General features: G+C 46.4%; 1 long non-coding RNA gene across 1 annotated transcript; it reads left to right on the forward strand.

The window, feature by feature from the left end:
• The first annotated feature begins 1,195 nt into the window (after positions 1-1,195).
• Positions 1,196-2,571, forward strand: LOC147109847 (uncharacterized). The gene is made up of 2 exons (XR_015080364.1): positions 1,196-1,314; positions 2,146-2,571. It is a non-coding gene; the product is annotated as an uncharacterized LOC147109847 (long non-coding RNA).
• The last annotated feature ends 10,707 nt before the right edge of the window (positions 2,572-13,278 follow it).

The raw sequence follows: 13,278 nt of genomic DNA on the forward strand, positions 1-13,278 counted from the left end.
GGCGGCTGCGGCTTCGAGAACAGGGCTCTCGGGAGTGCGGGGCGGCGCGGCAGGGTTACCCCGGCAACCGGGCGTGGCCGTGGCCGTCTCTCAGCCTCAATTCCTCCCTTCCCCCTCCCCCTTCTTCCCCTCCCCCTTCCTCCCCCCCGCCCTCCCTTCCCCCCCACCCCCCCGCCCTCCCTTCCCCTCCCCTCCCCCCGCCCTCCCTTCCCCCCCGCCCGCCCTCCCCCCCGCCCTCCCTTCCCCGCCCTCTCCTCCCCCCACCCGCCCTCTCTTCCCCCCCAGTCGCGCTCTCTCTCTCTCCCCCCCACAGTCGCTCTCTCTCTCTTCCAACAACAACATGCCCTCGAAAAAGCCTCGGCACCGCCGGGCACTTCAGCTAGTCTGTAATAAAGGGACATCTATTTAAAATTAAAACTAAGCTTTTGAAAAGTTAATCCAGGAGAAAATTATTAATAGGAAATATTGTGGGAATGTGAAGTGCACTACAACAGGAGACCATTGATGCAGAATTTATTCAGGTATTTAAAAGGGGATAGATACTTGGGTTGTATGGATATTAATTGAATGGAGAATTATGGGGAAAATGAGGTTAAAAGAGTAGATCTACCATAGTTAACAACATGGTGAAGCTTGCTGAATGGTCTTTTGCTGTGTACCTTGAAGTAACCAGACTGATCTCAACTATGACGTTCGGGTGAGTGTGGATAAAGTCACACTGAGGGGGAGGAATCGGAGGCTTTCACTACGGGTGTCCTTGAACAACTGGCTCAAAAACAGCAGTACCAAAAAACCTGCTTTAAGGTTTTTGTGTACAATTGGCTATGGAATGTTGCATGTGAGCATAAAGAAGGTGAGGAAGAATAATTTAGAAAAGGGGATGGTGTGTGGGAGCATTTTTAGCCATTTTGCTTTGCCTTTCCAGACATCCTCTGGAGCATGGTAGCACCAACACTGATTGTAGAAGGTCTTGAGACAACGTTCCTTCAAGACATTTCAACATCATGCTGCCACGATATTGATGGCTTCCAATAAAGGCTGGCTGTGCCGGCCCATTCAAGTGGTGTGGAGGATATTCTTTTAAAGATTGGCAGATCTGACAGGGTAGCTAATCTTACAATTGTAGTTTGTGAAGATTACAGATAAAATGCCTAGATGTATCAGAAATTACATTCATTTTATGTCTTCAGATTCTAGAGAAGCTGAAAGACATTGCCGTTTATCTTTCCAAAGATGATTGGGCAGAGCTAAGTGAATGGGTCGACATCCGTTATAAGAAAGTGCAGCAGAATTATGAAACCATGCTTGCAGTAGGTTTGTACAAGATAAATTATTTTCTTGCTTTCAACATTTATCCCTTCCTCTCCTGAACACTCTGATTCGTACTGCCATACAATTCTTCCAATATTACACCCAAGTGGATATTCTTCTCATATGTGGTTAGACATTTTGGTTGGAATTTTCCATCTCACAACTGCTGGCACACATTAGGAACACATATCGGGAAATGCAGCACCCCCAACCTGTGATTCGCTGAATATTAATTTACTTGCTTTGAAAAAATCCTGTCTGTATGTAGGCTTGTGATATGGGGGACTGCGCAGCTGATCCTGATCTCACCTCACTATCAGAACACCTCCTGTTGTACCTGTGCGGCTTTCCCCCCACTTTTTGTACAAAACTACTGAATGATTGTCATTAAAACTAAATGAAGAATAAAAACAGTAAATATTGGAATAAGGGAGGAAAGCTCTACATCTCAGATGCCATCAAGGACCTTCCTTTCCCTCGGTACTGAGAGTGACCGTCAGCTGTCACAAATGTAAATCTTCCTTTGGTCTCTCCAATGGGTCCAATAGGGATCAGTGGCATAAAAATCTGGGAGAACAGGACTCTTAGAGGGCATGGGTCTGAGTGCTGTGCTCCCAGCTCCCCAACATAACATAAAAGCTCCTTTTCCTCTGATCAGTCTGGGCTGGATTTACATCCAGATGCCATTGATGAAAGGAAAGCCTCTGTGCTGCTCTTACCTGATATTATTCTAAAATGGTTCAATTCAACAGATGCCTTACGTTAGTAAGTTAAGTCAAATTAAATACAGGCAATTATCAACTGTAGATGATTGGAATATTTTAATTTTCACAGGATTGAATGTACCAGATCCAACGTTCATATCAAGACCTAGCAGTGGGCACCAACCCCGTGTGTATGTTTCTAGTGACTCGGATGAGGATTGGACGCCTAAACATCTTGTGAAAAACCCACCAAGTAAATTGAATGTGTTTTCTTTGTTAAAGCATTAAATGTGCTTTTTTAACACCCTGAATATAACCAGTTTGTCCAGCAACTAGTACATATTTTTTGTCAGCAGGCAGTTAGTTTGAAGTTTTGGAGAGCTGGAAATATAAGTAAATTGTCTGATCACATTTTCCCTTATAAATGTGTAATTTTTCTTCACTTTTTATCTGCATAATATGTTGATTCTTTTTTGGGCCTGAATAAACAAGATATTTTTAGAATCTTCATGCTGTTAACATAAATAAACTGAAATCTGAGATTATCTCAATCACACTGATGTCTTTCTTTTTTTAAGAGTTCAGATTCTTTAAGCCTCTCTTTAACAATGAAGATACCAAGAAGACTAAGAACGAGAATACCAGAAAGGTAATTCAAAGTGAACAGAAATTCTTATCAGACTAATATGTCAAAATTCAAACAATCTGCTAGATAATCACGGCAGGCCTGTCAGCATCTGAAGGATATACCGATACAAGTTCCCACCCAAACATTAACCAGTCTTTCTCCTTCAGACACGAATTGAGCTGCTACACACTTCCAGCCTTTTCTGTCTTTATCTCAGATTTATATTAAACAATTTTTCTTTTTCATTGAGAGCCCAATTTACAGTCCATGGTGCCTGGCAACTTGGTTCTATTTTTATTTATATTTCATACTTGGTTATTTGTCCTTGAAATTCATGGCCTGGAGAGTTGGAAAGGTCTCTTAGTGCTGTTGGTGGATAAATCCTCCACCAGCATCCCAAAATCTGTGAAAATCAGCAACTTGAAATAACTGCAAATTAATCGGAACATGGACATCAATTTGATATGTTGCCCATGAGGCTCCATAATATGGATCTAGCTCGTTCATGAAGACAAAACCCCTTGGTCACTGCTGCTGTACTAACATTTCAAGGTTCCTCTTCCTGTCGTTGTAATCAAGAATTGCAATTCTCATGTTAGGAACTAGATTTGAGGGGCAAAATGTCCAGTGACGCAGGCAGCCCTTAATTTTGGTGACAAGCATGGCAGATAGTTTAAAGAAAATTGTATCTGCTTCTAGATCTTCCATTGATTTCCTCTCGTGGGCTCTTGTCTCTGACTAACCTTCTGTAGCTATGATGCTTCATGAACGAGCAATTAGCTTTTACTTCAAGAAGAATGTTCTGTGTGCAAAGTGGTTTGAATCTAAAATACTTTTCTCCATGTGTGGTACGACACGCCCAGACAAATTCAATTTTGATTCTTGCGCTGTGCTGAGATTTGGCAATGGGGCAACTCCACTGGGCCTCAGGGTTCCCAGAAATAAAATTAGTCAGGGTCCCTGCTCTTGATTGCTGTGTTTTGAGCTCTGCTGAAAAAGTACATGTGTGTAGAGTTAGAGGAGACCATCATCAAGCTGTGCTTTGGTGCCTCCTGAATCTTGAGTTGCCTGCCAATACTTGCTATCCAGACACATGGACAAGGCACAGGAGAACAATTAGTACCTTTAGAACTGTAATACAATTGCTTCAGGAGAGCGAGGAGAAAACGGTGAAGGCAAGTATCGTAGCTGACAGGTACTTATTCATACAGTTAATACCTTATCTCTCATTTTTTTGTATTCTAAATTTCTGTGTGCAGCCTTCAGAAACACAGCTGGTGGAATGGATGTGCTAAAGTTAGGAAAGATAATTCCATGTTCCACAGAATGAAGATCATTGTTTCCAGCTGCTTGTTTACATCAGCTGAAATTCAATGTTAGTTTTTAGGCACTGTCAAATATTACCTCTCTTTTAGGGATTGTGTGTGGTGTGGGAAGACCAGAGGTGAAGGAGTGAAAATATGTGTCGAATCTCCTCCTCTCCCATTTTCCTGAAGGCACTGATTCATGAGTAGATATGTTTCCTTAGTCTGTCCTGACTTAATGGGCAGCCATGTTGGTATTTGTTAAATAGCTGTTCTTCATGTGTTAGGCTCTCATTTTTGGAGAAGGTCAATCCTGTTTTCATATACACGCACACAGACCTTTCCAGAAGTGATGATTAGTTAGCAATCATTGGGAATCCTGGCTAATTTTATTCCCTCCCTTGCAAAAGGGTGCTGAGGTTAATTTAATAGGTTTACTACATTTGCTGAGATCAGTATCAGTACAGTGCAGTATCAAACAAGGGAACTATCTGATATGTGTGACTCAGCACTACACTGGGGAGCAACTGCATTTCCCCAGTTGGGTAATTGGGAAGCTCTGTTTATTAAATATCCTACAATAACTAATGGAGAGGAACAATAGACAACTGCTTTGACTTGTAATGCAGGGAGTCCTGAGGCAGCTATTGTCTACTTCAGGTGCTGTGAGGTACATTTTCACTCTCACATTCTGCATTTCAGAACCAAAAAACCCTGTCACAGATTGTGTCCCATTTCGAAGTAGCTGAAGATGAAGTTTTCCGAGGCATCACTGAGGAAACTGCTTCAGCTAAGGAAGAGACAGTTTCAGTTCAAAAGATCAGAATAGAAACGAGCACCTTGGTTTGTGAAAGTGAAGCTCGTAGTGAATCCAATAAAGGTATTTGTCCTGGAATAAAGGATTTCAGTAAAGTATTTCTATTTTGAATAATTGAGGGTATTTTAATGAGCAAGAGATGCCCTATGTTGATAATGCCACCACACCAGTAGTCATTCAAATCAGATTAACGCAATATCTTGCTGATTTATGTAAATAAAGAAAGAAAGACTTGCATTTATATAGCGCCTTTCACAACCACTGGACGTCTCAAAGTGCTTCACAGCCAATGAAGTATTTTTTGAAGTGTAGTCACTGTTGGAATGTAGGAAACGCGGCAGCCAATTTGCGTACAGCATACTCCCACAAATAGCAATGTGATAATGACCTGATAATCTTTTTTTATGTTGATTGAGGGATAAATATTGGTCAGGGACACCGGGGATAGCACCCCTGCTCTTCTTCGAAATAGTGCCATGGGACCTTTTATGTCGACCTGAGAGAGCAGACGAGGCCTCGGATTAACGTCTCATCTGAAAGACGGCACCTCCGACAGTGCGGCACTGCCTCAGCACTGCACTGGAGTGTCCGCCTTGATTTTTGTGTTTAAGTCCCTGATGTGGTACTTGAACCCACAACCTTGTGACTCAGAGGTGAGGGTGCTACCCACAGAGCCATATATCTTCAGCATCTCCTGTTCAACAAAAAACAAGCTTGACATACAAGAATATTAAAACTAATTGGTTCAATTTTTGATCCTGATTTTCTGGATTTATTCCACAGTTGTCTGTACTGGAAAGATCTTGGGGTCAGCAAATGAGGAAACCACCAAAGAGACTGAAAGCAGAAGATACTGTTTGAGAAACAGAGAGAGAAAAGTTTACACTGAAGAAAGGGAACTTTGTGACGATGATTACCTGTGTATGTGCAAAGCAACCTATCCATTTCCTCAGGGCAGGAATAATTTACTGGGCATTTTGGTGTGATGACACAGGGGCCTTGGTAGGTCAGGGGATTGGTGGAGCAATGCAGCATGTCAGAGTGGTGGGACAGGAGTGCAGGCCTCTGTTTGCCCACAAACAGGCACCGATTTTCCTTTTTCATGAAGGAATAACAATCACAAATATGATCCCCAAACTATTGATAATAATTCTGGAATTCGCTCATGAATTATTATATGAATTTCATATGAATTTCAATAACCATAAACTAATGGCCCCTGATTACAGGGAATAGCAGCCCTTTGTCTAGGATATTGAAGCATCCTATGCCAGCCTACAGCAGGACCTGGACAACATCCAGGCTTGGGCTGATAAGCGGCAGCTAACATTCAAACTTATGAATGGCAAGCAATGACCATCTCCAAAGAATTGATGATGCAGCCAGAATTAAGTTGGGTGTCAACATGGTTTGAGAAGGGGTGTGGGGCTAAGATGATGGCATAACTGAAAGGGCAAATTTGAGAAGTGGCACTGTACCCTAGCGTGATTTGCCTGATGGTTTAGAGGGACTTTTGTTACTGGATATGCAGGTTGAAACACATTCAAAGAATGAGGAAGCTATAACCTATAGGAGGTAATTCCGCCTCCTTGTGCAAAATTCCCTTCCTGCCCACTCCTAATCGTATCTGGTGTGGCACAGCTTGGAGATACTGTTGACAGTTTTTGCAATGCTGTTGTGAATTGAGGTCAGTACTGCCTTCTTGGAGTCAAGAACCGAACATGTCGCCCAAAACAAGCCCTTGTATACAACAGAGTGGGGGAAGACCTGACTGGCACTGGGTGTAATTTTCATAGAGGGAAGATGCCCCAAGTGTTTTTCCCAGCTGATAGTTCACAGAAATATCATACTTGTGTGTGCAGACTGAATTGCAATCAAACAATGAGGAAGATCAAATCTATGATAGGTAATCTATCCTTTCTCAGTACTATCCCCCTTCACCTTCATGAACACTGAATAATGAATTGAAATCCTGATCCATCTTTAATTTGTATTTTATGTGTTAGTTTGTGAAGACTGCGAGACATATTTTATTGAAGAATGCCCTGTGCATGGTCCTCCAGTGTTCATAAAGGACACGGTGGTCGAATTCGGTCAGCCAGATAGAGCACGTTTAACCCTTCCGGAGGGTCTCAGCATAGCGACTTCAAAAATTCGAAAAGCTGGACTTGGTGTATGGAATGAAGGGCAGGTTATTCCCAAAGGCGTTCACTTTGGACCTTATGAAGGAGTAGTATCAAATGAAGAAGCAGAGTCTGTCAGTGGGTATTCATGGGTGGTAAGTGACTACTGTCGTTATCAAGTTCCTTATTTTATTAAAAAAATTCAGGACTTATTTGAATTTATTTTCTATAAATTATCCAAGGTTCCCATTCCTAGTTGCTACTCAGAGTCCTACTGGTAAGTAGACAGCGAGTGAAGACAGAATTAGTCTTTGCTGTGAGGCCTCTTGTGTTCACTTAGCCTGTCAACTCATGGAAATGTTCACAAATGAAGAATGGATTACTGGGTGTGTTTATTGTAGGGCTGGCAGCAGCCACGGAACTACCCGAACATGACTCACCACCATCAGGAAGCGAGAAAGCAAACATGCCTCAATCTGACTGAAACCCACCAAACACCACCACAGAGGAAACAGTTGCAATTCACCCCACTGAGACCAAAGGTGTATCAAAGTTCACAGCACCTTCCCCACAGCTGATAGTGTCAGTGCTGAGAGAAAAATCCGCTCTCCACACAGACAAAGATCCTCTCACGGCGCTGAGGCAAAGTCAGACTCCCAACTATTTATAAAAACTCTGCCACCTGCCCTGCCTCCAGCTGAGGCAGCATTCTCACACTCGGAAACGAAATCCCTCACTAGAATTCCTCCCCCCCACACCGCCCGCCAGCTGAGCAATTATTGAATTCCGTGGCCGCGAATTTCGAAGTTTTAGCGCTCGCCGTTCAGGCCGGTTTTGCTTAAAAATGGTGGTCGCCTCGCTTTTGGCGGGTCCTACGATGGCCGCCATTTTGGGAGGTCGGCACTGCTGCCGATGCCTGCGCGCACTCCAGATATTTAGATGAGGCAGATCGTGACATCAATAAGTGTGGAATGCTGGTTTGACACAATATCTGACATTTTCGACATTGCCGCTCCATTTTACGCCCTCTCCCAATCGCGACCAACTGACTATATGTTCAGCAGCAGGAAGGACCTCCCAGCACTGCTATTTAAAGGTATCATCAACAACATACAGCTGACTTGCTTTTTGATCTGTCCTGACTCTGTCACAGTTTGTGCGACTGTTTGGGGCTTTCTACAGTTATTTAATGTTGCTGAGGTGACAGAAAGCCTTGCTACTCATTTAAAGGCTTCTGCTCCCACCACTTGCTCCCAGTCATGGGGTCTCTACTTGCAGTCCCCCTCACGCTCGAGTATGACGGAGATGGAGTGGAGGCAGTGAAGAAGACGACAAGATGCTTGCAGAGGGAGGACGAGGAGGGGCAGGAGGTCTTGCCCAACCAGGGTCTTCCAAGAGCACTTCTACCTGCGCTTAAGCCAGGGGCAGTGTATTAGGAGGCTCCGATGCACCAAGGAGGCAGTCACAGAACTCTGCCACCTCCTGCAGCCAAACATGCAGCCTCAGAGCAGAGTGGCTCTCCCAGTGGCCCTGAAGTCACCGTGGCCCTGAATTTTTTCACCAGTCTGGACCGGGAGATATAATTAACATCTCCCAGTTTGCTGGGTCATTGACCTGAAACGTTAACTCTGTTTCTTTACAGATGCTGCTTGACCTGCTGAGTTACAAGACTCCCAAAACAAGTGCTCTACTCGGAGCTCCGACATGGCAAGAGAGCCCCAGGTGGGCAGAGGAAACTCTTCAAGGACACCCTCAAAGCCTCCTTGAAAAAGTGCAACATCACCACCAACACATGGGAATTCCTGGCCCAAGACCGCACAAAATGGAGGAGAAGCATCCGGGAAGGCGCCGAATACCTGGAGCAAGCGGAAGCCAAGCGCAAGGAGCACATGTTAACCCAAGCACCCCACCCACCCGCCCCTTCAACCACCGTCTGCCCCACCTGTGACAGAGACTGTAGGTCCCGCATTGGACTCATTGGTCACCTGAGAATTCATGTTTAATGTGGAAGCAAATCATCCTCGAATCCTAGGGACTGCCTAAGAAGAAGAAGAATTTCCAGGATTTTCTGTTTTTATCCCAGTTTGCTGCCCATCGCTGCAACCAGGCGGTCACAGAGGCTGTCTATTCGAGGAGAAGGGACTTCATTGTCTTCTCTCTGAACAGAGAGAAGTAGGAGGAGCACGCATGTGGCTTTGCCAGGCTGGAGGGCTTCCTCGTGGTGCAGTGTGCCATCGACTGCACACATGTGGCTTTGCTGGCACCGCATACCAATCCTGAGATGTTCCGTAACTGCACAGGCTACCACTCACTTAATGTGCACTTCTTGTGCGACCACGCCCGGTGCATCATGATGGTGAATGCCCGGTATCCTGGCAGCAGTCATGATGCCTTCAACCTGCACCAGTCCGGTGTGCCAGCAGTCTTTGAACCACCACGTCAAACCCAAGGGTGGCTGCTTGGAAACAAGAGCTATCCACTCTGCCCCTGGCTGATGAGTTCCCTCTACAACCTCACCACTTGTCTCCAGCACTGATATAACGACTGCCATGAGGAGTCTCATCGAGCAGACCATTGAGGTTCTCAAGCAACAGTTCCGCTGCCTTGACCACTCAGGAGGAGCCCTCCAGTACAGGCTGGAGCGGGTTTCCCATTTTGTGGTGGTCTGCTGCATGTTCCACAACTTGGCCACATGAGGGCACAGCCCATGCCACCACGGGTCCATCAAGCCTGTCCCAAAACAATTGTGATACCTTGTGTATCACAATATATACACTCCATCCCACCCAAAACCATAAAATACCAAGGCCAATTTGGGAAAGAAATATCTGGGAAATTCCTTTCTGACCTAACTAGGCGATCGAAACTAGTCCAGGAGATCACTCTTGTCCTGAATTCCCTGCCGTACCTACCTTCTGTAAGAGGTGATCTCTGCCCCAGCCAAAAACAGGTCCAGCTCTCGCTTGAAAGAACTGTGAGTCCGTGTCCACTACACAAGATGGCAGCCTGTTCCTGAGGTCCACTATTCTATGGGAAAAGAACCTCGTCCTGACATCTAACCTAGATCTAGACTTGTACAACTTAAATTTGTGACCCCTAGTCCTTCTTAACCTATTTAATTGAAACAAACTATCAGCTGGAACACAATCATTCCCTTCACCCCTTCATTATCTTCTGAACCTCAATCAAATCCCCCTTAAGTCTACGCTTCCCTAAAGTGTAGAGTCCCAACTCTTTTAGCCTATCTTGATAACAAAGATGCTATCCTGATAAATAAGAGAGGAGGAGGAGGAGGAAGTGAGCAGGCAGGCAGCACATCCCCGATCCAGATGGGCTGTCCATGAGCACCTCAACAGACTCTGGTTGCAGTGAGTGAAACCCCAGATCCCCGTTGCTCACCACTTCCCCATCTTACCATCCCTCTATCACAGAACATCATAGCGTCCTCCTGGGCACAAATCTGAAATGAGAGCCACCACAAAACACATTTCAAACATAATTTATAAATTTATCAAATTCAAATCAAAAGAACAAAGTCAGCTAATCACCCTTGTGCATTCCCATAGTGTCTTTTCCTACTCTAGTGCTCCTACGAAGTGCTCCCCCAGTGGCTGCAGCAGCTGGTGGAAAGCTACAGTGGGGAGACTGCAGATGGGCCTGCCGGATGACCTCGAGCAGCTCTGGCCCTAGAAAGCCCGGCTGCAGACTGCACCACCTTGGTATGGGCGGCAGAGGTCTGGGCTGGCTGGTGCAAGGGCTGGCAGAGTGGCAGTGGTGGGAGCACGACTGCTGTCTTCTTGAGAGAAGACAGCAGGTTCTTGCTCCACGCGGCCACTGCCACTCCCTCGGGATGGGGCCTCAGCATTATTAGCCATCTGTTGGAGCACAGATTGCTGGACTGCTGTGACAATCTGCAAGCACTTTTCCACACTCATAAACCCAGCCACAATGGCATCAGTCTGAGCTTGCGTGGCAACAAGTTGAGACTGTAGGAGAGCAGTCTGCCCTTCCACTGCAGCAGTGAGACGTTGGGTCGCTTCCATTGTGCTGCAATGGAAATGCGAGTTCGCCCATCATACCCAGCATCATGGTTGGGTCCACAAGTTCTCTAATGGAGTTGCCCATTATTTCCACCCTGGAAATCATGGGCTGCAAGCACAGTGCAAAACCCCATAATATTGGAGCCGGACTCCTCCATGCTGCTTGACACTGACCAGAGGCTCTCTGGCAGGCTTGCCATTACACCAAGCATTTCTGTGTGCAGGCCCATCACCCTCCTTCTGAAGGCTGCCCCATCGAGAACAACATCTGAGTCCTGTGCAGCAGAACTCGTGCGTAATCTCGCCCTGCGGGGAGCTGGCACCCGAGCTACACTTTCCCACTGGCTTGGCTGCAGCTCACTCATGCCTGGTGATTCACCATGTGCAGATCCTGCCTCTATACTACCCTCTAAAGTACGGGCAGTGCCAGTTGCTGAGCTGGTGTCTGTGAGTGTCAGTTCCAGTGTCGCTGTGTCTTCTCCTCCATCACTCTCCTCCTCCAGAACTTCAGGGACAGGCTGGGCTGCTGGCAGTGCTTGGGTATCTGCAAGGAAAAATGCACAAGGGTCGGGTTGTGTTGAGGTAGGAGGGAAAGCCAGATATCCATGCATACACCATCAACAGCGTGCAAGTGAAAAGAGATTGTGGGATGAGGGATAGTGGGCTGTGAGATGAAGGATTAGGTATAAGCATACCGTCATCATCTGCAATGTTTTTCGCTTCCCCGCTCACCACAGACTCTGTCACTGCCCCAACAATTATTGTGAGCAGTACTTCCTTCAAGTCCACGTGGTTCTCAAATCTGACTTACCCTTCTTCTTACTTCTTAGGCAGTCCCTGGGAACCAAGGATGACTTGCTTCTACATTAAAATGAGTTCTCAGGTGACTGATGAGTCCACTGCAGGACCTATAGTCCCTGTCACAGGTGGGGCAGACAGTGCTTGCAGGGGGGGGTGGGTGGGGTGCTTGGGTTGACGTGCACACCTTGCATTGCTTGCACTTGGCTGCCGCTTGCTCCCAGCAAAGAGACTTGCAGGTGTTCAGCGCCTTCCTGGATGCTTCTCCTCCATTTTGTGCGGTCTTGGGCCAGGGATTCCCAGGTGTCGGTGGGACGTTGCACTTTTTCAAGGAGGCTTTGAGGGTGTCCTTGAAGCATTTCCTCTGCACACCTGGGGCTCTCTTGCCGTGTCAGAGCTCCAAGTAGAGTGCTTGTTTTGGGAGTCTCGTATCGGGCATGTGGACGATGTGACCTGTCCATCGGAGCTGATCGAGCGTGGTCAAAGCTTCGATGCTGGGAATGTTGGCCTGAGCGAGAACATTGATGTTGGTGCACCTATCCTGCCAATGGATTTGCAGGATCTTGCGGAGGCAGCATTGGTGGTACCTCTCCAGTGCTTTGAGGTGCCTGCTGTAAATGGTCCATGTCTCTGAGGCATACCGGAGGGCGGGTATCACTACTGCTCTGTAGACCATGAGCTTGGTGCCGGGTTTGAGGTCCTGGTCTTCAAACACTCTCTTCCTGAGGCGACCGAAGGCTGCACTGGCACACTGAAGGCGGTGCTGGACTTTGTCATCGCTGTTTGCCCTTGTTGACAGTACTGCCACCCGATGACCCTTCACCCATCTGCTGGTGCTCCTGGACGTTGTGCGCCAACTTGGCCTGCAAGAGATCAGGAAGTGTCAGTGAGTGTGGTACAATATGTTTGGGTGATGTGCCTGCCATGGTTGAATAGCTGGAAATTTGTGCAAGGTGTGAGATGTGGGTGTAAGTCTTGCAGCAGTGGTAAGTGTGTGAGGTATGAGTGGTGCTGGCTAGAGATTGTTGGTGGGGATGTGGTGCATTGAACAGTGTGTGCGATTCATGGCACAGATGGTGGGATATGGTATTTGAAGATGCATTTACTCACCTTGACCAGTCGTGTGAGGTCACTAAACCTTGCCTTGTTCTGCTCCTACTGTGTTCTAATTCTGTTAGATTTCAGGAGATGGTTTTATTCCTGTTCCTGGCTGGGGTGGAGATCGCCTTTACAGAAGGTAAGTACTGTAGAAAATATAGGGACAGAGTGATCTCCTGGAAGAATTTCGATCGCCTAGATGGGTCGGAGAGGAATTTCCCAGATTTTTTTCTCCCAAATTGGCCATTGGGTCTTTATCTGGTTTTTCGCCTCTCCCGGGAGACCACATGGGTTCGGGTGGATGCAGAGTGATAGAAGATTTGAGGTTAGGATCAGATCAGCCATGATCTTATTGAATGGTGGAGCAGGCTCGAGGGGCCGATTGGCCTACTCCTGCTCCTATTTCTTATGTTCTTATGTTCTTAAACATTTTGCAGCACTGGATCCAGGTTCTG

Source organism: Somniosus microcephalus, chromosome 12 (genome assembly GCF_052327205.1).
Source record: "Somniosus microcephalus isolate GS21.2 chromosome 12, FLI_Smic_1.0, whole genome shotgun sequence".
Taxonomy (NCBI): domain Eukaryota; kingdom Metazoa; phylum Chordata; class Chondrichthyes; order Squaliformes; family Somniosidae; genus Somniosus; species Somniosus microcephalus.